The following is a 26,924-nucleotide window of genomic DNA, read 5'->3' as shown; positions in this document are numbered from 1 at the left end:
GTAGACTAAAAAAAATAAAAATAGAATAAGCTGCTGAGAATCTGGTTCGGTCCTGGACAAATTAAGTGGCTAAAATAATTGACATGATGCCATCTAAATTTTGAAATTATGTCCTGCTGCAAGATTTTGCAGTATTTTCCTTAACTTTTGAATTTATAGAGTATTTAAGATATACCAGCTGAGATGCAGTTTGAGAATCACTGAGCTGCTTGGGAGCTTGGAGTTCCTAGGAAAAGATTTGGACCATTAAGGGAAAAACACAGAGAGAGGGTGATGCACATCCTGCTAATGGTTTATTAAACACAGACCTGAGTGATCTGATTATAAACACACCTCATCAACACAGCTTTGAAATGCTGAAAGTTGGATGGGACTTGACCAGAGAGAAACTCCAGACATGCCAGAAAATTCTCATCTATCCCTTCCTTATGAGAGTCCAGGAGAAATCCACGTGATCAAAGGACACCAAATTTAAAGAGAATTAAAGGAATTACCATTTTTCACAGTTCAAAGCAATCCCAGGAATTCAGGCTTTGAAGAACCTGGACTGAAATGTTGGGATTTTTTTTTTTTTTCTAATCTGATTTTTTTTAAGGCTGGATAATTTTATGACTGCTAATAACATTTGTAACTATGCAAGCTAAGATAATAACAATGGTAATCAAATCTCATGCTTCAGGGCATAAATTGATTGCTTGGAGGGGTTATGGAGAATTTTCTGGTTTTCCCACCACTGAGTCCATGATTTCACAACTGACTAAGTGCATTACAAGGTGGGGGGGACTTGCTACTGCAGCCAGACAATTGATCTAATCTGTAATAACAAATCTGACACCAAAATACAGCGAGCTGCCTGTCTGCTGTGCAAACACCAAGAGATTTAGGCTCAAATTCAGGGAAATATTTGGTTCTTATTTTCCAGTTGGTTTCCTACAGTCCTTCTGAAAGAAAGCAGCAAGATCTAGGTTGAAAGCAAATAAATCCAAAAAAACCAAACAACTCCACAACATTTAAGAGCAGGAGCACCGCAGTGCATCTGAAAGATCATTTAGGCAAGGGGCTCATCCAGAGGTTCAGGTCCAAAGATCAGGATGGAAAACAATTCACAGAGTGGGCTGACTCGTGTATCCTATGGCCAAGCACATATTTCCATATGTTTCCATCAAAAAAGGAGGTCGTGGTCTCTTTTCCTTGAAAAACAGGCACAGCAGGAGATGAGAGCTCAGCCTGGGGATGGGGATTTAGGTTTAATTCCCAGCTGGACCAGCAAGCTCCACACAAGTTTGTACTCTGCTTCAGGACAGACAGACCGAGCTCTGGAGAACGTTTCATCCAGCAGAAAAGAATTGAAGAAACAGAAGAATTGAAGATTCCCTTGAGCCAAGCTGGGGCAAAACTGGACCTCACTTTTGTCACAGAATTTGTGGAAGGATGGTTTGAGCTCCAGTGATGCCACAACAGAGTATTCCTGATTTTCCACAGAATCCCAGAGTGGTTTGGGTTGGGAAGTACTTAGAGCTCATCCAGTCCATGGGCAGGGACACTTTTCTCTATCCCAGGGTGCTCCAAGCCCTGTCTAACCAGGCCTTTGACATTTCCAGGGATCCAGGGACAGCCACAACTTCTCTGGGCACCCTCCAGATCCTCCCCGTCCTCCCAGGGAAGGATGGGAGAGCAGCCCCTGTCCAGGGCTCTGCCATGCAGAGGAAATGAGGATATTTATCAGGACAAGTGAGTGCACCTCACAAAAACAGCTGTGTGAAACACATCTTTGGTCCCTGCAAGAACTGGCACGAAGCCCAGGAGGAGGAAGCTGCAATATTTAGAGAAATGGAGCCGTGACTCACGTCAGGACAACGGCATCGATCTCATTTGTTTGTGGAAGAGATTAAAGGGGCCCAGGAATAAAGATTTCCTATTCCTGAACAAAAGCTGCTACTCACTGGACAAAACCTCAGCAGAGAGGTCCTGCAGTTGCTGTGATCCCTGCCCAGTGTGGAGGTGGGATTTGGAGAGTGGAGCCTTTGCCTGGACAATCCATGAGCACAGTGGTGTTTTTGCAGTGATGTGGATGAGACCTATTGCTCACCAACTGCTGAATAAAATCCTTTGTAATTTTTTTTTTTTTCTTCCTGTCAAGGTCAACTGGCGTAAATTCCACAAAATTTCTCCTGCAAAAAACCTATGCTGTTAAAATACAAAAAATAAAGGCAGGGATTGTGAATAAATGGTTTGTGCACGTTTTTAGCTGAGAATCAAACCTCTTTGGACTGCAGTAACAACAGACACTTACAGGATTACTGTAGCTACCCTTGAACCCGAGCAGTCACAGTTCTGAACACAAACAGCTCAACCAGAATTTGCCCCTCCCAAATTGTGCAGACACGTGGACAGGATGATTGCCTTGGGCTTCATTTGGTTTTCATGAGAGAAGAGGAAATGGCCCAGCTCTCCTCAGACAGGCACCAGCAGTGGGCTTGGCTAATGCTGTCATTTGTATTCCCCCATTCTTTACATCCATGGAGCTGATTTTATTACAATGACCTGCATTAAAGTCCACATAAAAGCCCCAAAACAATAGCTGGGTGTTTGCTGAACCCGTTGGTGCTGCCTGTACCAGTTCAATGTGACTGGTGTTCAATAGGTCACCTGCATCAGCAATTTCAGCCCAGACAATTTACCTCTAAATACTGCAAGCTATGATACACATTTTCCAATTACACCTCAGCATGCTTTTAAATTCCACCAGACAAAGTTCTAGAAGTCTAGAGGGCTCAGGAAACAACGGCATACAAATAATTCAATATTAAAGCAATTTTTTTGCACAGTCAGGCTATGAGCAGTTATACAAAATTATTATGCAAGCAGGGAAGTGATAGCTTGACCACCAGTGTGAGGCTTCTTTAAAAATATTGGCAATTCTCACGTAAGAGAGCACATAAATGATTTATCCCTCTTCAGTGTCCTTCAGACAAGACATTCAATAGGAAAAAAAAACCCCTAGAAATGAAAATATCAAATGGAATAATTGGGAAAACACTGTTAAAAAATCAAACCCTTCTATCTTTTATGCATATGTACATATAAATTCGTGCCAAGACATTTTATTAAAAATAAGAACCACACAGTAAATACTGAAAATGTTGTCACTAAGACAGGGTGATGAGTGTGGGTCAAAAATTATATCCTTGCAAGAATGAAAATAAGGACTTCAAGTGCTGGGGATTACCCAAATTAATTTGTTTAATATACATATATATATGTTTATATATACATATATATATATCTAAATAAATAAATATATATAATAATTTAGAATTATATTTGTAATGGATGATAATATATAGTAATAATTTCAATAGACTGTGCGGGCAGTTTAGCTTTTTTTTTTTTTCAGTATTTTAACAACGGTAAATATTACCAAAACTTTCAGATCAAACCTAAGAGGAAATGAGGTGGTGCAGGTGACTTTAATCCCTTGGTCAGCTGGCTGTGTGTGAGAAAGCAGGAGATTTTTCCAGAGTGTCCAGAAAATGCAGTGGGATGGAGCAAGGACAAGGAATTCAAGTCATGGGCTTGGGATCCCTACAGAGACCCTACACTCTGGGTGGGACATAAATCAGAGGGATTTAAAAGCCACAGGTTTAACCTTATCTCTTTGAGGGTACAAAATCCAGAACTGAATGAGCAGAGAATATGAAATAGGTATAAAAAGTCTCTCTTGCTATTGTATTTTGTGACTTTTTTCAAAGCAGAGAATTAATTAAACTCTCTGGTTTGAAAAAAAATTGCATTAGCAAACTTTTCTTACTTGTGTAAATCATTTGTGATGGGCCATTATGACAGCAAGACCAGGTATTTTTCTTTAAAATACTTTAAAAAGTATTTTTACATTTTAAAGCTCGAGAAAAAAGATTGAACTGGGGATGTAGAACATGAGAAGTTCCTGTCAGCTGATCACAAAGGTTGATGCCCAGCAGTGGCAAAGGCCCAGCTCAGCACCAGATCCAGGCCAAGAGGAGCCTGGAAAGAGCCAAAGATGCACAAAGGTGAACTCAAAAGAAACCCATTAATCCAAGTCCTGTCAGCAAAAGGAAACTGGTTATGGGACTTTCCTAACTCTGAAGTGGCTGCAGCTGTAACAAACTCCACATTTTATCCCTGCTGCATCGTCCAGCCCTGGGATGGAGCAGGAAAGTTCCTGTAACAACATCCACCTCCTGCTTGGGGGCTTCAAAAAGCTCCTCAAGGAGGTGATTTGCTCCCTCAGAAATCAACAGCAAAGAGAGATAGATGTCATCCTGCAAATGCATCCTTGTCTGGGTAATTCCAGCTGGGAAAAACCCCTGTCATATCCAACCTCCAAATCTGTCAAATCCAGGAATCTCTGTGTTGAGATTCCTGCTAAATTACACACTGATTTAATGATTCAGAGTTTCCACGAAGTCCAAGCTGAGCTGACTTCCAGCTCCTCGAAGTTAATCTGGCTCTTACACTTCCCATCAGCTGGAAATTCATCCTGGATCCTTTTCTAAGTGTCTCTATCATCTCTAACAGCTCCCAGATTTCAGCTTGGTGAATCTGCTCTCTCATCCTTCTGCCACCTGCCTTTTTGCTGGGCTCTCAGGAGTTTCCCTGGCAGTGGCTCTGTAGAATGCACCAAAGCAGTGAAATGCACACCAAAAGGACATTTTAAAAGTGTCCTGCTAAATGCACGTCTAACACAAATGGGTAACCACTGAAAAATGGCAGATCCTATAATCTACATTTTAACTACAGATTTCTCTGCCTGCTGGCAGAACCAAGCCAGGTCACAGCCCTGCAGATAATCCACACTGAGGAGTCACACACATCCCCTAGAGAAGCAGCAGAGAAAGAAATCCCCATGCCAACATCCAACCTCTGGGCAGGAATGCAAGCCAGGCATCATTTTGCCAGGATGACAGCAATCACCACTGTACCAAAGGAACTTCTCCACAAGGAATTGTTTCCAGACAGAGAAATTCACTCCTCTGTAAAGCTCTGAACACTCAAACTGTTGGTGATTCTCTTATATTTGCTGAAATGAGTTCCTTTCCCTGTGCCATCTCAAATACATGGAAAGCCTTACACATTTTCTTGGTGGGGGGAATAGGAAGGGTGAAGTTACCATTCTCTTTCAAATTATAAATAAAACAAAAACTCTTTCAAATTTGAATTTTTCTGACTTTTTTACTTGGCAACATCTCAGTCCAATCTAAATAGTTGCATCATTCACATGTTAATTATCTCCTAATTTATAAGGGACTCAGGGACTGCATTTTCTCTTCTTGCAATAGTCAGTCATATAATCTTATATATTTCTTGAAAATCAATTTGTTCTCCACTCTTGTTGCCAAGAGATTGAACTGACTGAAAATAAAGAGAAGGATGTTAAATAATGCAGCTGCAGCAAAAGCAAAGCCAAAAACCCCTGACACAAACCACTGGGAAAGGAAATCCTTGAAATCCTTGTAAGCTAACCTGTCTCTCCAAAGCTGCAGTAATCAGGGATGAAAAGATAAAACAAGACCTCAAAATGAGCAGGTCCCTCTGATCAGAATTGTTTCACTCATACAAGTTTTAATTCCACACCAAGATCTCTTTCTGCAGGCCCAGCAGTTGAAACACTACAGGGCCCTTAGGTGGAAAATTAGAATATAAAGGCAATTAACTGCCAATTAATCTTGTGAGGTCAATGGGAACCAGCCTGGATTGCTGTTTCCAGATGGGCAGAGGGACACGCTGGAATTTAATTTCTGCTGTCACTGCTGCTCTCTGGCACAGCTCCGAGCTCTCAAAACAAGGCTCTGGAACACCAATGACTTGGCGAAATTTGGGGGTGTTTCAGCTTCTTCTGGTGCCAGACTGGAGATGTAAATCCACCCCAGATGGATTTCATTTTTTCCCCAACTGTAGGTGACACTTCAGCATAGCCTGAAAAATGTCACCATGTGTCCAAAGGTGACATGTTGATGGCACAAGATATTCACCAGGGAATGATTTGCTGTTTAATGTTATTTAAATTTCAATTAAATATTAGCAGTACTGGTTAAAAAGCTCTAAGAGTCAGAAATATACTCCAATTTCCCAGCAGGTTATGTGTTTCAAAAGAAGGCAGTATTGACTTACCTGAAACACATTTTTAATGTTCCACATTGAAATGTAAAATGGGACAGGGAGTTGTGTTTATCACAAGCAGCTGAGAGAGAATAAAATTAAAAAAAAATTAGTGTCTTCAAATTAAAAATAAAAAATCTAAAATCCCTGAAATATTCAAAGCAATGGTTGGAGGTGTGAATGCGGCCAGTGATTCATACACTAGGGAAGAGAATAAACCAAAACCCAGTGAGAAATACTTACACTTCAGTGTTTTGACTCGTGTTTTCTTATTAAGAGATGCTATTAGGACTTAAAACATTGAGCAAGCTGCAGATTTATGGGTGTGGATCTCCAGAGAGGGTTTTGAGGGCTGTGACAAGCCCAATACTGACAAAGCCTCCTTTAAACCAGGCCTAGATGTGGTCACAAACCACCCAGCCAAGGCTGGGTTTAAATCCTGCTGTAATAAAGCTGAGATAACCCCTGGGGGCACCTGTGATGGCTCCTAACACATTAATTCACCAATGCAGCTCAAAATTGAGTAGTCTTAGATAGGAACTATGTTTTCTCTTTAAAATATGTCGTGTATTAACTCATTAGAAACTGATCATGACAACATGAGGTGAAATACAATGCAGTTTTATGACAAGTCTTTATCCTTCAAGAGAAATAATTATCTTTGTCCTAAGCATTAGTTCCTTTCATGGCCAGGGAAACTTTACTTTTGTGCCTCCCAGAAAATCTGGTTTTGGTCCACCAAAGCAAATGAGGTAATTAGGTGGAAAAGAGGGAAGCCAGAGACTTGCACTCACTCTGTGGGGTGACTGCAGAGTCAGTGGGATAAGTTGTGCAAGGCCATGGAGGAACTGCAAGTTCAGCATGCAAAAGGCAAGAGAAAGTAAAATATGGCTTAAAGTGTGATGAAGGGGATAAGGAAGCTTAAGGGTGTTTACACTGATGAGGTTATTGGCTTGGAGTGTGACCCAAGGAGAGGATAAATGGATTGCTGCCACTCCAGGGCTCTGTCTGGGCTGGGGAGGACCATGAATTACAGGGATTTAATTGGCAGCTGCCTTTTCACCTGTGCTGAGTAAGTGCTCTCACTTGTGCCTCTGGATTAGGGATGCCAGAAAGGGCAAAGACAAGCTGGAATGAATAAAAAAAGACAGCTGAGTAAGAGAGGAGCATGGTTTGAGTGCTGGGATAAATCAGGAGTGATACCCCTGTGAAACAGGGATTCATTGATCAGACCTCTGCTCATTAAGTGAGCAAGTCACTTATGAACCAGCAAAAAACCAAGAAACTGCCTTAAATTAAAGCTGCTAGAGAGACATCTTCACTGCCCAATTTGCACAGGGTTTGTTTTCCTTGCAGAATAATTTATTATTATTTCTGTTGCAGTAATGACCACGAGTTCAGCGTTGTGTGGGCTGTGTACTCACTCCTGAGACAAGATCCAAAAATACAGAAATCAGGCAGGGGCTGGTGCAAACAATGACAGTGGAATGGGGAATGCTGGCAGTACAAGTGTGTGTTTTATAGAATAAAGGGGGTTTTTACCATGCTGTGATTCTGTTCTGTGGTTCCACGATGCCCTTGGCACTCAGAAGGTCTCACTGGCCAGGGAGGTTTGTCCTTGGGGCTCCCACACAACTTCTGGGTGCTCTTTAAACACAGCTCAGGGTGCCCAGGGAGCAGGGGGTGCCTGGAGAGCCTGCACAGGGGGGCATTGAGTCTATTATTGCCCTGGAGAAGAGGAGGCAGAGAGGATGCACAGCAGGAGGATAATGGTTAAAAATTAACTGATGGAGCTCAAAGGCATCAGCCCCTGTGTGAGGGTCAGAGCTGAGCTGCTCATTCCGGTTCCCACCTCGACAGAGTTGAAGTTTCCCTCAAGGGAGGTGGGAGAAGGGAATTCTCTGGGGTCTCCTCCCAGCCTGGGGGGGCTCAGGAGCCTGGTGCCCCTCTGGAGGCCACTCCAACTGCGTGCAGTTACCCAGTATTTCTCAGGTTTTTCCTCCTCTGTTGTTATGGAAACAGGCTGTCCAAAGGCTGCTGAATCCTGGATGTGCAAGGAGGGCAGGTAGAGAGGGAATCCCTCTGTGCAGCCTCAAAGCTGAATAAAGATGAGGATGTTATTTTGGAGATAGATTAAATAAGCACAGAGAGCCAAAATCACTCTCACAGAGGCTTTCCTAGGATGGCCATATCCACAGGACAGCCTGCTGGTGTGAATTCCTGTACCCACCTGTAGGCATGTGCAGCATCACCCTGCTGAATGAATAGCAGAGGTTTTGCCTGAGGAAATACCCCATTTTCCCTGGTGCAAATTTTGTGAAGACATTCCTTATGTTTCTCCATTTCATTTTCTTAAATTCCATTTCATTCATTTCCTGAAGCTGCAGGATCAAAGACCTGAAAACATAAACCATGTCAGGAAGACAGTGGTGATTTGAAGGACCTGAGGAAATTCAAAAACTCTCAGTGCTGTAAGGCTGGGGATAATAATTCCAAGTGTGTTATTTCATCTGGGGTAATATGCATCCTTCCAGTTCCTTGTTTGGCAGATCAGAGTGGTTTTTTGGAGCTCCAGCCCTGTGTGGAGTCAGTCTGATGTTCTGAGCCCGTGAGCCAAGGCAGTTTTCTCAGAGAAACTCAATGACTTCTTTCAGAGCTTGCAAGAGGCAGCTGGCAGACACATGGACTCGTGTGAGCAGGCCAGGAAAATGTGTCTGATTGCAAAAAGGGCAAAAGAGATGATTAATCTCTCTGAGGGCTTTCTACCCCACCTTCTCTGCAGTCCATCCATGGAGCAGCTCCTCTCTGCTTCTCCCCAGCGCCCTTGGTGCACTCGCTGCTCCCTCCCTCTTTATTCAGCTGCACAGTTTGCCTCAGCCTGTTCAAAGGCTGTAAATCAGACTGCAAGATTTCAGCAGAGAACAAAACCATCACAAGCCAATTCACACAGCCTCGGCAGGGGAAAAGAGGAAAGGCAAATTCCCGGGCGCTGTTTCGCTAATGAAGCTCACACCTTTGTGGAGGAGCGGGATTGTCTGCAGTTCCCTCCTCTCAAGGAGCTCTCCAGCTCTCTGCTGAAGCTGCTAATCAATGCTCTGGGTAATGCCAGCCTGGAATGGCAGCTCTGGAGGAGCTTTGTCCACTCAGTGATAGCTGCAGGAAAGTCTAACTCGCTCTGGATGCTGCAAGATCTTTTGGGTAAAACCCCGACAATTCGGAGTCAGATCATGAGGTGCTGCTGGACATGGGGATGAAGGACCAGAAAGGGTTGGATTGTAGGAAATTCCACCCCTGGGCCACACTGGGACAGAGTCAGGACTTGTGGTGCCCTCTCCTGGTGCCAGAGCTCCTCCATGACAGTATGGTCACTGGTGTTGGACTGACACGAGGTGCTGAATCTTGTTTATGTGCCTGTGACAACTCTGAACCCAGCCAGCAAAGCTCCCACACTGCAGGAGAGAGGATGTGACCAATCCACCAGGTGTGTCACCGTGCCAGGGCTGGCCAGGCACTGAGTGATGCTGTAGTGACACACAAGCTCTTGTTTCTTCTGGAAGCACCACAGCCACATGTCCTGGTCTGTGAAATAATCCTGGGTTTTTAGCTGGCACAAATTCTTTGGAATTCCAGCTGGATTCTTCCAGGCTGGTTTTGTGCTGCTCTGCACTGCCTGAGGCTGATAACACCAAAAGCCCTCTCTAGGTCCTGTGGAAGGAGTCTGGTGAGCTGCAGACCTGGCTCCATGGGCAAAGTCACTGTGGGAGCTTCCAAATAAATCAGTGAGCATTCATCAGACCCTCAGAAGAGATATCAGTGTCAGAGTTGTGCTGGGAACATAAAACCCAGAGAAGACCTTTCTTTGCAAAGATTGCCCTTCCCTACAGGATACACAAGCTCTTTCCTGGAGCAGTCTTCTCAGTCTGGAGAAGCTACAAAGGTTTGGTGAGGTCAGCTAAGAGCTTGACCATAACTCCTAAATTCACAGGAGAAGCACTGGGTCAGCATGGCACAGTGACAGAACAAAGCCCTGTGATGAAGAGACAGCTTTTTATTACTGAATACTGCATTAAACCTCCAATTTCAGCGCAGAAAAGGAGAAATCTGGAATTCTACTGTCTGTCCCTTCACCCAAAAATTAAATTACCTGGTATTTTTGGACCAGTATTTTCTCCTGAAAGTTACATCACTTCCAGTTACCCTGAAGTCAAACTGAGAGCCAGTTCTCTTCTAAGTGCACTTCTCAGAGCTGGCAGCAGCTTGGAGAAAAGATTATCATGCAGGAGCAAGATTGCACTAATTGCAGAAATAGGTGTTTCAGCTGCTGCTGGTTTGCAATATTGGAGTGAATTAAAACAAATGAAGCTGACATTAAATAGACATTTAGAAAAAGTACCAGGGCTGGGGAAGCAGAGCCGTGCAGAGATGAAGGAGGTGTTTTATGATGTGCAGTGTTTCGTGAGCTCATCGCTGTTTGTGTCACTGAGTGCACAAAGTGACCTGAGCCTTTCCAAGAATCTGCTGGGCGACATGGGATAAATGTCCTGCTGTCCCTCTGCAGGTGATGCCACGGACAATCAGCCAGTCCTGGGGTCAGCAAGACACCTGGAAGAGAGCAGGGTCAGAGAATCCCAGAGTGGTTTGGTTGGGAGGACTTTCAAGATTATCCAGTCCCACCTCCCACCCCTGCCATGGCAGGGACACCTCCCACTGTCCCAGGAGCTCCCAGCCCCAGTGTCCAACCTGGCCTTGGGCACTGCCAGGGATCCAGGGGCAGCCCCAGCTGCTCTGGGCACCCTGTGCCAGGGCCTGCCCACCCTCCCAGGGAGGAATTTCCTCCTAATCTGTAATCTAAATCCCTCCCCTTTGAGTTTAAAACCATTCCCTGTTATCCATCGCTGCCTGCCCATGTAAAAAATCACTCTCCAGGTCTCATCCCCTCCCCATGCTGCTTCCTCCAGCCCTCCTCACACACAGCCACCCTCAGGTGCCACAAGGAGCTCTCATCACCTTGAACAAGTTTCGTGCCTCAGCTGGAGCTTCCTTCTCCTGCAGGGCAGTGCCTCACCCTCCAACACACCCAGCCTCACGTGCACTGCTCAGGAGATGCAGAGACAGTCTCCAGCCTACAGCTGCTCCTACAAAAGCTGTTTGGATGCAGGGAAGAAATAAACTGGCAAAGCACAAATCCAAGATGATGCAGAGCATTATTCCCCTCCACAGGGCTCTGAAAGGCCATGACTACTAAGCAGCATCTCTAACAAATATATATTTTTGCCTTTATCGCTCAGATTTGAACCAAAACAAACACACAGACTGGTATTGCATGTAAACTCCTTTTTGTATCTAGGGTAAATTCAGTTGTGAGCATTTTCCAGAAAATACTGATAAAATAAAAGCATCCTCAGGGAGCCCTACCCCCTTCCTTCAGCTGCTCATTACACATCCTGCTCTAACAGTTGATTCAACTGAATTCTGAATCCCAGGTGTTGATGAGGAGTGAAAAATTTTGCCAAAACCCAACTGTTTTAAAATCAGTGCCCAGAAATTTTTCATCAGTGTGTAACATTTGTGAGGCTCAGTGAGGTAAAGGCAGAACTGGATCCAAGTAGGTTGAAAGGTGTTATAGGAAAAGATTCAGAGGATAAGTTGGTAATTGGGTGGGGGAGAGGGGTTTTCTCATCATTCTTGCTTATAATCTTCCATTTACATAGTGGAATAATCTCAAAATAGGGATTATTATAATGTATGAAGGCCTAATTGAAAGAAGGTGCTGTGGTTAACTCAGGAACCATTTAATTTCAAATGCTTTTATCATCCCCTGATGTGAATCCACATTTAAACATGGAGGGAAAATACGTGGTGTATTCAGGAACAAACAAAGGTATTGTCTGACATAAGAAGCTTATGTAAATGTGGGATGGCACAGCTCCTTTTGCCATAAACCTTTCAAATACCTCAATAAATCATGAAAAAAAAAATCTGTCTTTTAAGGAGGTTTGCCATGAAATTTCACCTGTCCAGGACTAAGGACAGCACTCTTCAGGGTGAAAAAAAAAAAAAAAAAAAGAAAAAGAGATTTGCTAGAATTTTCCTAGACAGCAAATTGCAAATAAAATACCAACTTCTGTGTGCTTCCATTATGGATCCACTGACAATTTGCAGATTTTCAAAGCAAGCTGCCATCATGCAGGGCTGGATGCACCTGCACGGGTGTTTGGCATCCTTTCAGTCCCCCTTTACAAGCCAGTAGATTTAGTTTTGCTTTTAAAGGCAGAGAGACATAAAAACATAAATTAAAAGGTGCCTGTACTCCAGTGGCTTAAAGCCTTAGAAAAACGCAGGACCAGAAATCCTGGATATTTCCATTCTGCCCAATTCATCCACTATCCTGATACAATCTGAGGAAAATCCTTCACCTCCTTCTTTCTCTTGCTGTTCTCACCTTTTAATTTGCCTTTTAGACCAGAAGTACTTTGGAGAAGGAACCATGTGCTCCTAAATATGAACAGAATCCTTTAGTTGCCAGTGTTCTGCTCCCAGTTGGAAGACCAACAATTCTAATTACATGGAGGCAGGATGCATGTGGATGCAACATTACTTTGTTCAGCCTAATCAGCTCAATTCCATCACTGGAATCTCTCTCAATTATAGGAGAATCCATGTGTGCCACTGAGACAGCAGGAATCAATCCTAATTAATCCCCACTGCCTGCACCATTCTCCTGAGCAAACAGAGAAGTGACGTGAGGTGTTCCCAACATGGGTGGGAATTGTGAATTCCTTCTTCTGGGAATCTCTTACTGCCCCGTCAGGAAAAGCTTGTGCTGTGCCAAGAAGGAATACCAGCACTGTTTATGGCAGCAAGAGCAAAAAAGTGGGTGTTTGAAGCAGAAAAAGAAGTGGAGGAATCATCAGAGGCCTTTCTAGAGTGAGCAGGGAATGACCCACCTCCATTCTGTGCAATGGATCCGTGGATTTGTTCATGTCCAAGAAAAAGTAAAGAAAGAAATGGAGTTTCCCTGGGTTCTATACCAAGTGAGAACTTCAAAAACTAATTTCCTCTTCCTGACAGACAAGATGAAATTTTGTGTTCTCAGTAAATCACATCACAAATCAGTACCAAACCAAAATTCCCCTATGGGTGAGCAGTGGGTTTCCCCACCTCTCATGGAGCAGGAGGGAGCTGTGACCACGGGGTGGAAGGGGCAGGATCAGGTCACCAACAGTGCCCCACACCTGGCAGGACCTCCTGGTTCACTCTGCAGCCAGCTCCAGGCTGCCCAGGCAGGAACAGGGAGCTGGTTTGATCCCAAGAGCATCCATGACGTGCACAGACAATTTTGGAGTGCTGTAAGTACCTCTTGAGCATCCCTGGCAATCAAGCTTCAAGTCTGTGTGTACTCTTACAAAATGAGGGAGTGAATGGGTTGCAGTTGCTCCCTTTAATCATCTTTATTTGGATATTAGACTCCTGAATGTGCTGCTTCCTGCACTGAAGTCAATTTGGGCTGCAAAAGGCACGGAGCACTGGCTCCCCAAAAGGGCCATGGGAAGGGGTCAGCCCGTGCTCCCAGCTCTGACCCCAGCACACAAACCTGCTCTCAGTTTTATCCTCCCAGCTCTGAGTGTCTTATCTGCTACACAGGAAATAAAAAGATGCTGTGTTGCAGAGAATTATTTTTGTCTGCAGTGTTGACAGAAATCAGAAGTGAGTGAAATTATTCAGCAGAGTTTAAAAGTTAGGAGAAGAGGGCAATGAACCAGAATGGCACCCAAAACCCTCCTGCAGCACAGCACCCTTCCTTTATTAGGGGCAAAGACAGAATGCTGCTTATTCCTGACAGGAATTGCACTTCTAGAAGTCATACCCATATATCAAAGAATACAGAAGGAAATATAAAACAAAATTGGAGGAGACAATCAGCAAGATTTTGTTTCAAACTTACAGTTGAGATCAAAAGGTCGATTCAGATTTCCAGCTCTCCTTGTCCTAAGGATAAGCTGAATGATGCCACTCTTCTCCAGGGCCAGATCTGCAAAATATACAAATCCTTTGTTATAATTTGACCTTGCAAAGATCTTTCACAATGGGGATTATGGTGTTGGCAGAAGATTATTCTGCACCTGTTTCCCTGACATTTGTCCCTCTCAGAGGAAGTGCAAATACTGGTGACATCAACCCTCAGCAGTGCCTTGTCACTCCTGTGGAGACAGAGCTGGGATGCAGCGAGAGAAAGGGAAAAGGTGATGAAGAAATAAAACCAGAAGCAGAAACTGGAAAGCTTTTTTCCCCATCCACCACTTCTACCAACAAAGCAAAACAAAAGACGCACAGGAAAAATCAATACAAGCCAGTGAAAAGAAAACCACGTTGGAAACGTACACAGGCAGAGGCAGGAACGCCCTGGCATTTATTCTAAAGTCATATAAAAACTGCATCTCTCTTTAAAATATTGGGAAAGCCTGGATGAAACACGTCTGATATAAAGGGCTGCTGGGATGGAAGTGACTGACAGCATCCAGGGGGAAAAGAGACAGATGAAATCCAGGCTGTTGCAGCTGGATGCTCTGACTGAAGTTAGATGTTTCTTAGCAGGAGAGAAATGTAATAACTTTGGGGAGAAAAATGAATAAAGCTGGAAAATGTCCTCTGAGGAATGAGTGAGAGGCTGGTGTCACAAGCACTGAGAACAAAGCTGGAAGCCAGCTTGGAATCCCAGTTTTCAAGTGGGGTGAAGCTCTTCCTTTTCTCCCTGTTAACTTCCAACCAACCATAAATGGGATTAAAAGACCTAATAAAATTATTACCATTTTCTTCTTTGTTACCTGTATTTTCACATCAGGCTATTCCTGGTAGTGCAATATTAAGTTCTGTCATCCCTTGGCTGCTGATGGGATGTGGGAACTTCTAACAAGTAATTTTCCAGGGCTGTTATTAAAATCTCATTCTGTATCTAATAAATACTGTCTTTAATATGGATCACATCTGTAACTCTCAAAAAAAACCAGAGGTCTCCTATGAAAAAAGAGGGTTTTATTGACTCAAAAACACTCTGTGCCACCAGCAAATCTCTATCTTAAAAATCTGAAATGGACATATTTCTTTTAAATAACCCTGAGTCTTTTAATCCCATCTCAATAACAGCAACATGAAAAGAAATAAATCTAAGTTTTGTACCTATATGATAGCAAAATCTCCTTGATTTCAGCTAGACCATAAACACATCAGTGACCCAAATCCCTGTTTCTGAAAAGACAAGTTGAGATTGAATTTACAAAAAACATAAGCTATTTTAAAAATATTCCCCAGTTTTTCATCTTCATTCATTCTGATGCACATATTTAAGCAGTTTCCAGTTTTTCAGTTTTCTTGGCCAAGCAGAAATATTTATTATACTTGTAAAGTTTATATTACCCTGTAGCAAAGCAATTTATCATTACTATACATGGGTGACTTTGCTGATTATTAAAATACTTTTAAAGTGAAAACTGTTCAGCTCACCACTCTTCTCTAATTTATTCCCGTTGTTTGACTTCAATTGGAATAATTCTAAAAAATAATACATCAGAGTCAGAAATTGAGACAGGGGATGGATAGACAGGAAGGTGAGAAGTTCCTGGTTGGTGATGCTGAGATGTTCTGAGGGGTTTGGGGGCTGGATAGAAATGGAAAATGGGAAAAGGAGGATCAGGAGGGACCTTGTGGCTCTGCCCAAATCCCTGAAAGGAGAAGGGAGTCAGGCTCTGCTCCCAGAGAACAGGGACAGGAGGAGAGGGAACAGCCTCAGACTGGGCTGGGGAGGCTCAGGGTGGGCACCAGCAGGAATTTCCCCATGGAAAGGGTGCTCAGGCCTTGGAACTGCCCAGGGAGGTTTGGAGAGCCCATCCCTGGAGGTGGCACTCACTCCTCGAGGTGGGGATCGGGCACAGCTTGGTCCTGCTGGGATTTTCCAGCCTCAGTGATTCTGGGAAAGGTACCCAGGGATGAGGGAACACATCAGGGCAGCTGTCAAAGCTGCACTGCAAACACAGCACAGCCACACAGGGCACTCAGAGCTGTTCTTCCTGCCACACCCTCAGTTTTCTTTGGAGAAGGTTTTGGAGAAAACAGAGTAATTTTTAACAAGCCCATGGGAGGGACTTAAAGCTCAAAGTGCATAAAGAGGAAAAGAGTATAAATATTCTAGATCTTTTTTCCAATCCAGTAAAAACCAAGGAGTCATTAAAGCTGGAAAAGCCCTCTAAGCTCATTGAGTCCAACCATCTCCCCAGCACTGCCAGGGCCACCACTGACCTGTGTCCCCAAGTGCCACATCCACACATTTGTTAAATCCTCCAGGGATGGTGATTCCACCACTTCCCTGGCAGACAGTGCCTGGTCACCCTTTAAGAAATTTTTCCTAATATCTAAAATTCCCCTGGTGGAGCTTGAGGCCATAACAAAATGTGTTAGGTTCCCATAGCCCCACTGAATGCAGGAATAGATAACACAAATTCTTATTGTTTAAAACACCTATTTATGTCTCATTTTACAGCCCTCGTGGCTGAATTCGAGCTGGAATTTTGCACTCCAGGTTTCCAACCATCAAGGATTATTTATGGCTGAACCAACAACTTCTCCATGCAGGGAACTGTGATGGCAGCCCTGAGAGAATGGGTCCCAAAAGCTGCAGCAGGTTCTGCTCTAAGTTTTGGGTTAAGCACCGTCCCTCCTTTGGTCTGGGAATCTTGTAAAATGAAAACATGACAAAGTCCAAATGCTGGTAAGCAGATAAGAGCACTGAGCTCATTATTCTGGTCTTTTCATTCCCCAGCAGTTACATTTTCCTCTATCGTTTGCTGTCTTTGTAGCGATAACTCACATCGTTTTAGAGTTGCACAAAATGAGATTTTCAACAAAACACTTATTTTTCAATCTGAATTAACCATGTTTTAGGTAATATTTCCACATCCTCTCTTTTTTCCTGGAGTTGAACCTCAGGTCAAGTTGTAGACCGCTCTTCTCTGACAACAATTGCCCCAATCAGAGTGGTCGCTTTACTTCTTAATGAGCTGATTTTTGTTCTGTTTCTCCCTCTGCCTTATCTTAAAATGCAGAAGATGGTAATTTACTTTAGTGCACAGCAAATCCCCTCCAGTAAGAAATACATTCTTCTGAAGCCAGAGTGGCCAATAGCAAATAAAGTTCAGTTCTTTGGGTGATGTCAAAACAATGCCTGATGGAAACAAAGGCAGCTGCTTTGATTTATATTGCCTTCCCCCAGCACTACAAGCCAGCGCTCTGCTTGCCCTTTTCTCTGCAGTTGCACATTAAGCTGAATGCTTTAGAGATTTTCCCCAACAACTCCCAGATCTCTTTCCTAATCAGTATTCGGCACATCTTTCCCTCAGCAGATGCGCTGAGATTTCCCCCGCTTTGTTCCAGGATTCATTGTTCTCCATTAACTGCAGTTGCCATTTATTAGTCCAGATGCAGGAATGATCCAACGACCCCGTGTGAGTCGGGGTGTTCACACCCACCCACCCACCCGCCTGTGCTCCACGGGCCCTGGGATCATCACATATTTAAATGTATGCACCGAAACCAGGGGCTGCTTACGTGAGATTTATGATGTTCCCCAAATGTGCATATGATGGCAAAATGTGATTTTCAGCTCAAAGGGAGCCATCTTCAAAGATGGTTTTTGAAGATTTGCTCTTCCCCTGGCTTTGAGAACACAAAAATCCACAGGAGCAGATCCTCAGCTGGTGAGAAATCTTGTTAGGATTAATGCTGCTTGGGTTGATTTATGCCAGGTAAGGGTGTGATCAATTAAATCTGTGCTGTGGACTATATAATTTTTTAATGAAAATTTAAATGTAGTCATGTTAGGCCACAATATTCATTTTAGGGGGAAAAAGGAGACAAACAATTAAGTATGGAAACACTGGGAGAATCCATTCTGGAAACACAGACAAATTGGTAGGAAATGGAGTGTGTCATGCTTAAATATTCAAACTACTGATAATATAAACAGGTGGCAACCATATAATATAAAGTACATTAACTTGGAATTCTGTAGACACTTGGATGATAGGAAAATAGGATTTCACATAGTATTAGCCTGCTGGTCCATGAAATCCTATATCCCTCTTTCAACACTGGCTAGTAGTTAATTCCTCAGTGGAAGACAATCCCACCTCTCATAACACCCCTCAGAAACACAAAATGCCACAAGACACAAGAAGCAGGAAAATAAAGTGCAAGACAGCCCTTGAAAAAATTTGGGAAAAGCCAAAAATGAGAGCTCATAGTTTAATTAAGAGCCAAGATTTACTGTCGTAGAGCCAAGCTCAGCTGGGTGTTGGGTGGCTGGAAGTGAGCGCTGCTTTCCCCCTCGGGTTATAACCCAGCTCCCCATCAACCCTGCCTCAAATTTATGATCCCAGTGCCCTTTGTAAATAAAGATGTTTCCACTTCATAAAGCCAAGGGTATTACTGGCAGTCACTCTTCCCTTTCTCCAAGGGGGGTGGTGAGGATGGCAACTCAGTGACCCTTCCTTTGTGACAGTCCCTCAAGCCAGAACCGGGAGTCACTGTTAGGGACAGGTTCAGATAAAATCTGACAGATAATGTCAAACCCAGTGAATATTTTCTTGGCTATCACTGAAATAACTCTGGGTTTAAATTAAAATAAATATTCTGGTGTATTCTGGCTGCGTCCTTGGAAGTCTCCAAGGCCAGGTTGGACACTGGGGCTTGCAGCAACCTGGGATCCAGGTGGGAAGGTGACACCATGGGAAGGTGTCCCTGCCCATGGCAGGGGGTGGAATGGGTGATCTTTAACTTCCCTTCCAACCCAACCCATTCTGGGTTCTGGGATTTATTGCCTTAAAGGTGTGTTCACACTGAGAACCAAACCTGGAGGATCAGAGGAGAACTTCAAAATGAACTGCTCCTCCTTCACGCTCCTGCATCATGTCCCCACTCTGCCCCACACACAGTTTGGGGTATGTACCCTCTTTGAGAGAAAGCAAACCCCCACAGCAGGGGAAGCATCTCAAGAGCCAACACAAAATCATATCTTTGTATCTGATCTCAAACCACACCATTTTCCCACTAGAGTATGGATCCTATAACACACCATGGGCACTTCCTTCCTTTGTTCCCAAATTATTTTTTTTTCCCCGTAATACACACCAATAAAATGACAATTTTCATTGAAATGGTTTCAGAACTGTAAATTGTTCTAAAAGCTAAACTCGGGCAGAAGCTAATGATGCAGTGGATTTGCTAAGCCAGGTCTAAGCACACAAGAGTGATGGCAAAAAATATCCTGTCCGAGACTTTTTTAATAGACTTTGGATAACAACAGTACACAGAAAAGCATCATTTAATATCTTAAATGATCCATCTTGTCATGCTATGGCTTCATCTCACATGATCTATTGCTTTACAGCATGCTATTATGTATACAGAAAAAACAGCTTGTAATAAATTACCACAGCTCTATTTACTCCTCAATATCTGCTTCCTTTCCCATTTAACCCATGCCAGTGTAAGCCCATTTCCAAAAACATGGATCCTTCTCCTAATCTTTGTGAGCCCTTTTTGAGCACAAATATTTGTGATATCTCTCCTGGATAGCAAATATTCAGGGTGTGACCACTAGACCTCAAGTCTTCCTGATAACCACCAGAATTATATAGAATTTTGATCCTTTTTTGAAGATGATGGGCAACTCAAATTCTACAGCTATGAGGAAAGGAACAAAATACCTTGGAGATGCTGTCTTAATTCCCTCAGGTGTTTTGGAAACCTGCTTGCCTTGAAACATCTGGTTGATAAAGAGCTCCAACTTGGATCCTCCTCAGGCTCTTGGTGCCATTCCTGCACTGTGACATCTCCAAGAGCAGCATCCAAGGATTTTCCAAGGTGGGTATTTCTCCTTCCCATGGCCTGAAATTCCACAGCGAATCCTGGGAATCACAGCTGGGCAGAGATCAAAGGAGATCTGGAGATGTTCTAAAAATGAAGATCCCACAGAAATGCCAGAATGGGGCGGGCACCAAGCTCTTCCTCATTTGTGGAGCACCAATTCATGTGCAGATCCAGCACAGCTCCAGATCAAGGCTGTAATCTCCTGCATTTGTCAGTCTGGAATTCCTAAACAGCTTCCCCTCTCCCTTTATAAATGCCATCCTTTGATATGTGTTATCACATTTTTCCATTCCAATTCCATTGAAACTGAAGAGCAGCATAACAAAACATGGAATTATTCCTGCTAGATTCAGCAACTGGAATTAAAGAGGGTTTTTTTCTTTCTTCTTGAACATAATTGTAATATTTCATATTCCTTCTACAAAGAGCAGGATTTAATGGCTGTTATGGATTTTTCACCCCCTTAGAGAATTTCTGAAAAATTCAATTATTTTTGGGGACTGCTTGAGTTTCTATCTCCCAGTGATGATGAATTACCCATTGTAGTGGCCGACTTAAAAACAATACACAAAAATCAATTCTTTGACAAAAGGAAAGACACAGAGAACCTGGGACTGGCACACACTGCCTTTGCCCTGAGTTTAAAAATGCACTAATTTCAAACATTTTGCCTTTTTTAACACTTTCTGCAGCGGCATCTGACTACATTGCAGCTTTTTCTGCTTTCCCATAGAGAGTGACTTTGCCAACAAGATGATTTGCCATCAAGAAATTGTAATTAACTTAATGAACTTTGTCTTTTAAACAGTTGGAGATTTGAGAGCTAAGAGTAATGATTATTCACAAGTAGCAGAGTTTGGTTTCAAACATACATATTCAGTGCCAGATACCAGCAATTTGCATCTCAACATTTTCATGTTCAGACCTGCTGACTGTCGAAGGAATAATGTTATGCACCAAATAATAGCTTTAGAAATAACAATAAATAACATTGAAAATGGAATCTAAGTAATGCCTCTTGTAATGAAGAGTTTTAAAGCTCAAATCTGATGCTAAAAGAACAACATTGCACTAGACCACAGCAAGAGTCCTTCTGTGGAGCCCTGAGATCCAGCTGGAAGCCAACTCTCCATTCTGTCCATGAATCTACAGACAAATTATATCTCCTACTTTGGGCTGAGCAGCATAAATTGTCAGGAAAAAATATAGTTAGCCTGGAGCTATCAGTACAAATTGTTGGGATGCCAAGAGCTGGGGCTTTGAGAACCAGCTGATTTTCCTGCTCTAGATGTATTTTACATTAATCTTATGCTAAAGAAATCCAAAGAATTGCATTGGTAAAGTGTGACTGAGTTCAGTGGTGGGATTTCCCACAAACACTCAGCCTGGTCTCATCCCCACACCATCAGATTTTTGGGGTTGGGAGATTTGGCCATAAATTTCTCTGCAACTTTGATGAAAATTGTGACTTTTCACGGGGAGTAAAGGAAGTGTGAGAAACACCTGCAATGCTCTCCCTCTCTGAGGAAGGCTCAGCATCTTCTCCAGGAGAGACCCAGCTCCGTGTCTCTAAAATCCATTACAGGGAGTGGCTCTGAGCAGGACCCTCCACAATATCCCCAGTGGAAAAGGAAAGGTGTGAGTGTTTAGAGGTTGGTTTAGATGGAATATTAGGAAGAAATTGTTCCCTATGAGGGCAGGCCCTGGCACAGGGTGCCCAGAGCAGCTGGGGCTGCCCCTGGATCCCTGGCAGTGCCCAAGGCCAGGCTGGACACTGGGGCTGGAGCAGCCTGGGACAGGGCGAGGTGTCCCTGCCATGGCAGGGGTGGATTGTGATGATCTTTAAGGTCTCTTCCAACACAAACCATTAATTCATCCTACAATTTATGCATCTTCTTGAAGCAGTGACCAGTGTACATTTTCCCCATCAGCACAACCCTTTTAGGCAGACCTGTAATTTATCCTGCCCTAAAAAAGCAGCAGATGAAACCCTCTCACCAGCCCAGCCCAAGGGCTTCCACACTGCTCGAGACAGGGACAACCCTCACGGCTGCCTTGGGATCACCTGCACACCAAGGAAAATAAAAAACTGGGGAAGAGTGAGTGAGGCATCTCTGAGAAGCAAGGTGTTGAAATTCCATGGCCAGCTTGCCAATTTTAATGGGTGACCTCATCTCTGATGCTTTCAAAATATTGTTTCCTAAAAAAAGTCTCCTGACAAACACTCATGCTGGATATCTCTCTGCCTTGCATAGCTTAGGTGAAGAGATTTGTCCAAAAAATGTGTGGGTTTTTTTATTTTAGGGCATCACCATTTATCACTTTTCTGTTTGGATGGTTTTTTTTTTTAATTATTGCCAAGATATTTTCAGTCTAGGAATATTGTTCCTGTTTTGAATGTCACTCCATGGATCTCCTGCCACAGATACAATTACGTTGCCACTGAAAAGCAAGGAAGTTAAAATCTCAAAGCTCTTACTCACTTCAGTAACCTCAGAGTCAAAGCAGGGGGATCCAGCTCCTCATTACACATCCTTGAAAGGAATTTTGTGACAATGCTCCTGAGTATCTTCACTGAGGACCCTCCATGACCCTCTCCTGTTGGAGGGGCTTTACAAAACCTCCAAAAACCCTGCAGATGTGGGGTCCTGCTTCCCTTCCTGCAGAGAGGAGCCAAAGTGACCACGCTGCTCTCCAGCCCTTTAAAAGGAATCTTCCCCCAGTGGTTTTCACCCTGCTGAGTTACAAAAGGGAAATGCTGAGCAGTTCCTAAGGTAGGAACAAAAGTTTTCTCCCCGTAGCAGCTGCAGGGTTTGGATGCCACCATAAATTGTAGATTAAATTGTGGGCATGAAGGCATGAAATTCTGGTAAGGCTATTAACTCATCATTTTTATGTAAGGGCTGTCTGAAATACAAAACCTTGCTAAAACACCTTCCTAGCACAGATGTGGCTCATCCCAGCTCCAGTTCAGGTAGATTCAGCTGCCCAAATTAAGTTCTAGTAAAGAATAACTGCATTTACATTTTGCCAGTAAAAATATGCAGATCTCCATGTGTGGCACACCCAAACTCCAAATTCTTCAGCACTTCTGCCATTTGCAGAATTAAATGTTATGTCAAGTCCTTCAAGAGCACAACTGCAATTAGTGTTCCCACCTTTGGAGCAGTTTGATCTGCAGGAGCTGATGGTAAATCAAAACATAAATTGCTCCCATGTAAAAATGTACAGGGTAATGGTGAGGGAATTCTGCATTGATCCCTGTTTAATCAACAGCAGAGCTCACCTCCAGCACAACAGCAACAAGGGAAAGGCACTGTGATGGGTAGGAAAGGCAAAGGAGAAAGAAACAGAGCTATAAACCAGCAAATATCCTCAATAAAAAGCCCCACCTGAATAAAAGCACTATCACAAATGCAGAAGTTTGCCTCAGCAGCAGAGAGAGTGAAGAGCTGAGGGTCCCACAGGACACCCAGAGGTGCCAGCAGGTTCATTAAACCCAGACTTGGCTGGTGTGTGGCCAGCCCAGCTCCAAATCACCTGACATCCAAAGGCTTCATCTGGGCTCAGGCAACATCGTTTTTGTTGCAATCTTCATCCAAACAAACCCCTGACAGTGAACAGAATTGTCATTTGTGAGCTGAAATACAATCCTCTATCCCACTTTAAAACACAGGCAGGCACATTATTTGGGGCTAATAAAGACAAATCCTGTCACTGCAAAGTGCAAGCAGCTGACAGCATCTCCTGACAAGTTCCTTGGGGGCAGAAATCAGTTTATAGCAGCTGGGTGAGCTCCCCCTGCTCTCCCTCACCTGCCTGGTCCAGCCAGTCCTGGGCTCATCCACACTGCACATTTCAACTCTTTAATTTAGATTAAATTCCACCTGCAAATGCCACAGCTCAGTTACTTTCTGTGAGGCTTTCTAAAAACCAGGACAGCTTTGATGATCAGTTCTGGGCTAGATTTGTTATTAAGTGCATGTGCTTCTTGCCTTTTCCTGAAGCAAAATCACAGGGAAATGCTCTGTACAGATATAATTTATGAGGGCAAGCACACGTAGGGACATTCAGAGACAGGCTCAGCCCCTCGACATGCTGAAAGAGGAAATATCAAGAGTTATTATGCTCAGGAGGTGGAGGACAATGATGTCACCATTCAGCAACATCCCCTGCATTGCCAGGGGCAGGAACATTTCCATACAGCTGGAAACAGTAATTAATTAAGGTTACCTTTTAGGGAATTCCTTAAGGGATCCTCACTATCCCCTAAGTTAGGCACTGCCTAAGCAGGGCAATGCAAACAGTTTTTAAAGCAGTGAGGTAGAACAGCACCTCACTTACCCCAAAATAACAGAGATGAAAGAGAACAAATGAAGGGACAGTGAGAAAAAAAATTAAAATAATTTTCTATTAGCACCATATTTGTGCTGTCTGTACCACATTTACAATGTGCACCAGCTTTATGGTGCTGTAAATGCCCCAGCATCTACCTGATTGTTGTTCTTGATGCTTGCACAAGGGAAGCAGAGCATGATTCTCAAAAAAAAATAGACTTTGGTGAGCTCAGGGAATGCCCTGCAAACAGCATCCACCTGAGAGAGGTGATGGCTTGGGACACTCCATGTTTCATTCTGCAGCCCTCCACATTCTTTGTGTTTCTCACAGAGGCTTTGATGCCTCCCCCATTTCTCATTAAACTCCAAGTTGGCAAATATTTCACTCCGGTGTGTCCCAATTTCTTACAGATTTTGGAAATTTGGAATTTCCACAGGCTTTGTACACACAGCCAACCTCGGGAAGCGCCTGCAGCCCCTCACAGTTTGCTGCAGCAGTTTTGCACAGGCGTTGCTCACGGTGATGAACTGGAAATTCCATGTGTTCCTCATCAAAATCACACTTAATTGCAGCTAATTCCAGGGCTATCAGAGGAAGTGTTTGCACATTGCCTTATCACAGCCCCACTGGCAGCCACTTGCACTTAGTTTCCCATTTATTTCATATCCAGTTCAAAGCTGCCTGCCTTGGAATTCTCCAGGGACCATTTCCAGCCATCTTCACAGATCTGGTGCCCACGTTCAGTTCCATTGAAGTCCCTGGGAAAATTTCCATTGAATTTAATTGAACAGGCTGTTCAGCCTTTTTTTTTTTTCTTCCCCTCTGGCAATGAAACATTCCAACCACAAAATTCAAGACCATGAGAGTGTGGGTCTCCTATTTGGTGGTGAAACTGAAAATCACCCTGGATTTTGTGAGATTTGCAAATAAGAAACATTTGGTCTGGTTTCCTCCTGAAACACACACCAGTTGTGTAATGGGTCTGAGTGTGAAACTGCTGTGAATTATGCATTGAGGTTTGCTAGAACAAAACTTGGGAAAACGAAGCTTACTTTGCATTTTATGTTACACTGTCAATTTTTTAAAGTTTGTCTGTTGCTTTTTTTTTTTCTCCCCAGAAAAAACAAAATCATAATTTCCACATGATTACTAAAACAGGATTTCAGGCAGGGCAGATTTATTCCTATCTAGCCTATTAATGTTTCCACAGAATCATGGAATCACTAAAGTTGGAAAAGACCTCTGAGATCATCAAGTCCAACCACTGAATGAATACATACCAGAATATTTGAGCTTTCTCTGCAAAACAGAACCATTAAAGATGAAAAAGGGACATTGGCCATGACCCTCATCCTTTTTGAAGCAGTTGGGAAGAAAAGAACAGGACGTGGAGGCAGCCAGAGAAGACCTGTTGGGTGACAGTCAGTGACAGATGCTCAATAATTCCCAAATAACTGTGCTCCAATTCCAGGCATCTCCCAGGGTTGGCACTCCCCTCCTGGGATTTCTTCCCTCTTGGGCAGGAAGATCCCTTATCCTGGTCAAATTCTCTGACTGTTTTTCTTGCAGCATTAAAGGTCTGCTTCCCCCCAGGTGCCTGTTCAGGAGCACTGGCCAACAGTGAGATGCCTCCCATGGCAATGAAAAGAAATCTGCAACAAAAGAAGTCCAGAAAGTTCAAGTCTACCTCAGGTTCACTGGTTTCTGCTCTATTCTTTCATGCTATTCATCTCCCCACAATGCAGGGCTGTAGAATTCAAACACATTTTCTCCAGGCTTATTTTGCTGTACAAAAAAAGGTTGATTCAATTAAAAAAAAAAAAACCCACCCAAACACAACAAAACCCCACCAAAAATCCAAAAGAAACAAAAAAAACCCCTACCAATCAGAAAAACACCAAACTCCAAAATATTACATGCTCTCCCTCCAAAAATACCCCCAAATCACACCCAATCCACCAAATACAAGCCCAAAGCCAAAGCCTCTCTTTACCACTCAAGTATTCTAACACAGAGGTTCCCCACACCAACAGCCAAGTGAAACCCAATAATTACCTGGATTCATCACAAAATTAAGTCCTGACAGCATCAAATTTCAAAATTTTCACCCCTGACAGAGCAAAAAGCAACCCCTCCTCCAGGCCTGGCCAGGGCAAATAGGCTTTGCTTTATGATTGGTATTCCCCTCCAGCCAACAGAGTGTTAATTGAATGGATTCCATTACCATAGGAATAGCAAAAACCAGATTAAAAACCAAGCCAGCTGTAAACTGAGCCAATGATTTTAATGGGAAGAAAATAAAGGCTGGCAATTGCGTGGTGAAGTGCATCAAAACGTTAATTGCTTGCAGTCACATCCTTCTGAACTAGTGGAGAGGGTGATGGAGATAAGGTCTGATAAAGCCCAGCAGAAGTTCCAGGCCTTGGTAATCCTGCAGTGGAAATGAATGGGCAAAATGAGGAATAAATACCTGCAGCAGTGTGGAATTAGTGTTGGAGTAAGTTCCAAACTAGCACATTTTGCTTTTG

General features: G+C 43.4%; 1 long non-coding RNA gene across 2 annotated transcripts; it reads right to left on the bottom strand.

The window, feature by feature from the left end:
- Positions 1–427: 427 nt before the first annotated feature.
- LOC135308213 (uncharacterized) lies at positions 428–23,715 on the bottom strand. 2 transcript variants are annotated; one of them, XR_010368755.1, is made up of 7 exons: positions 23,599–23,715; positions 15,316–15,384; positions 14,084–14,170; positions 11,146–11,282; positions 7,681–10,740; positions 6,151–6,220; positions 428–2,187 (listed from the first exon to the last, which is right to left on the bottom strand). It is a non-coding gene; the product is annotated as an uncharacterized LOC135308213 (long non-coding RNA). The 2 variants fall into 2 exon arrangements; XR_010368754.1 differs by lacking the exon at positions 15,316–15,384.
- Positions 23,716–26,924: the final 3,209 nt, after the last annotated feature.

Source organism: Passer domesticus, chromosome 9, assembly GCF_036417665.1.
Source record: "Passer domesticus isolate bPasDom1 chromosome 9, bPasDom1.hap1, whole genome shotgun sequence".
NCBI classification, from domain to species: Eukaryota; Metazoa; Chordata; class Aves; order Passeriformes; family Passeridae; genus Passer; species Passer domesticus.
This window is presented reverse-complemented; position numbering and strand designations above follow the sequence as displayed.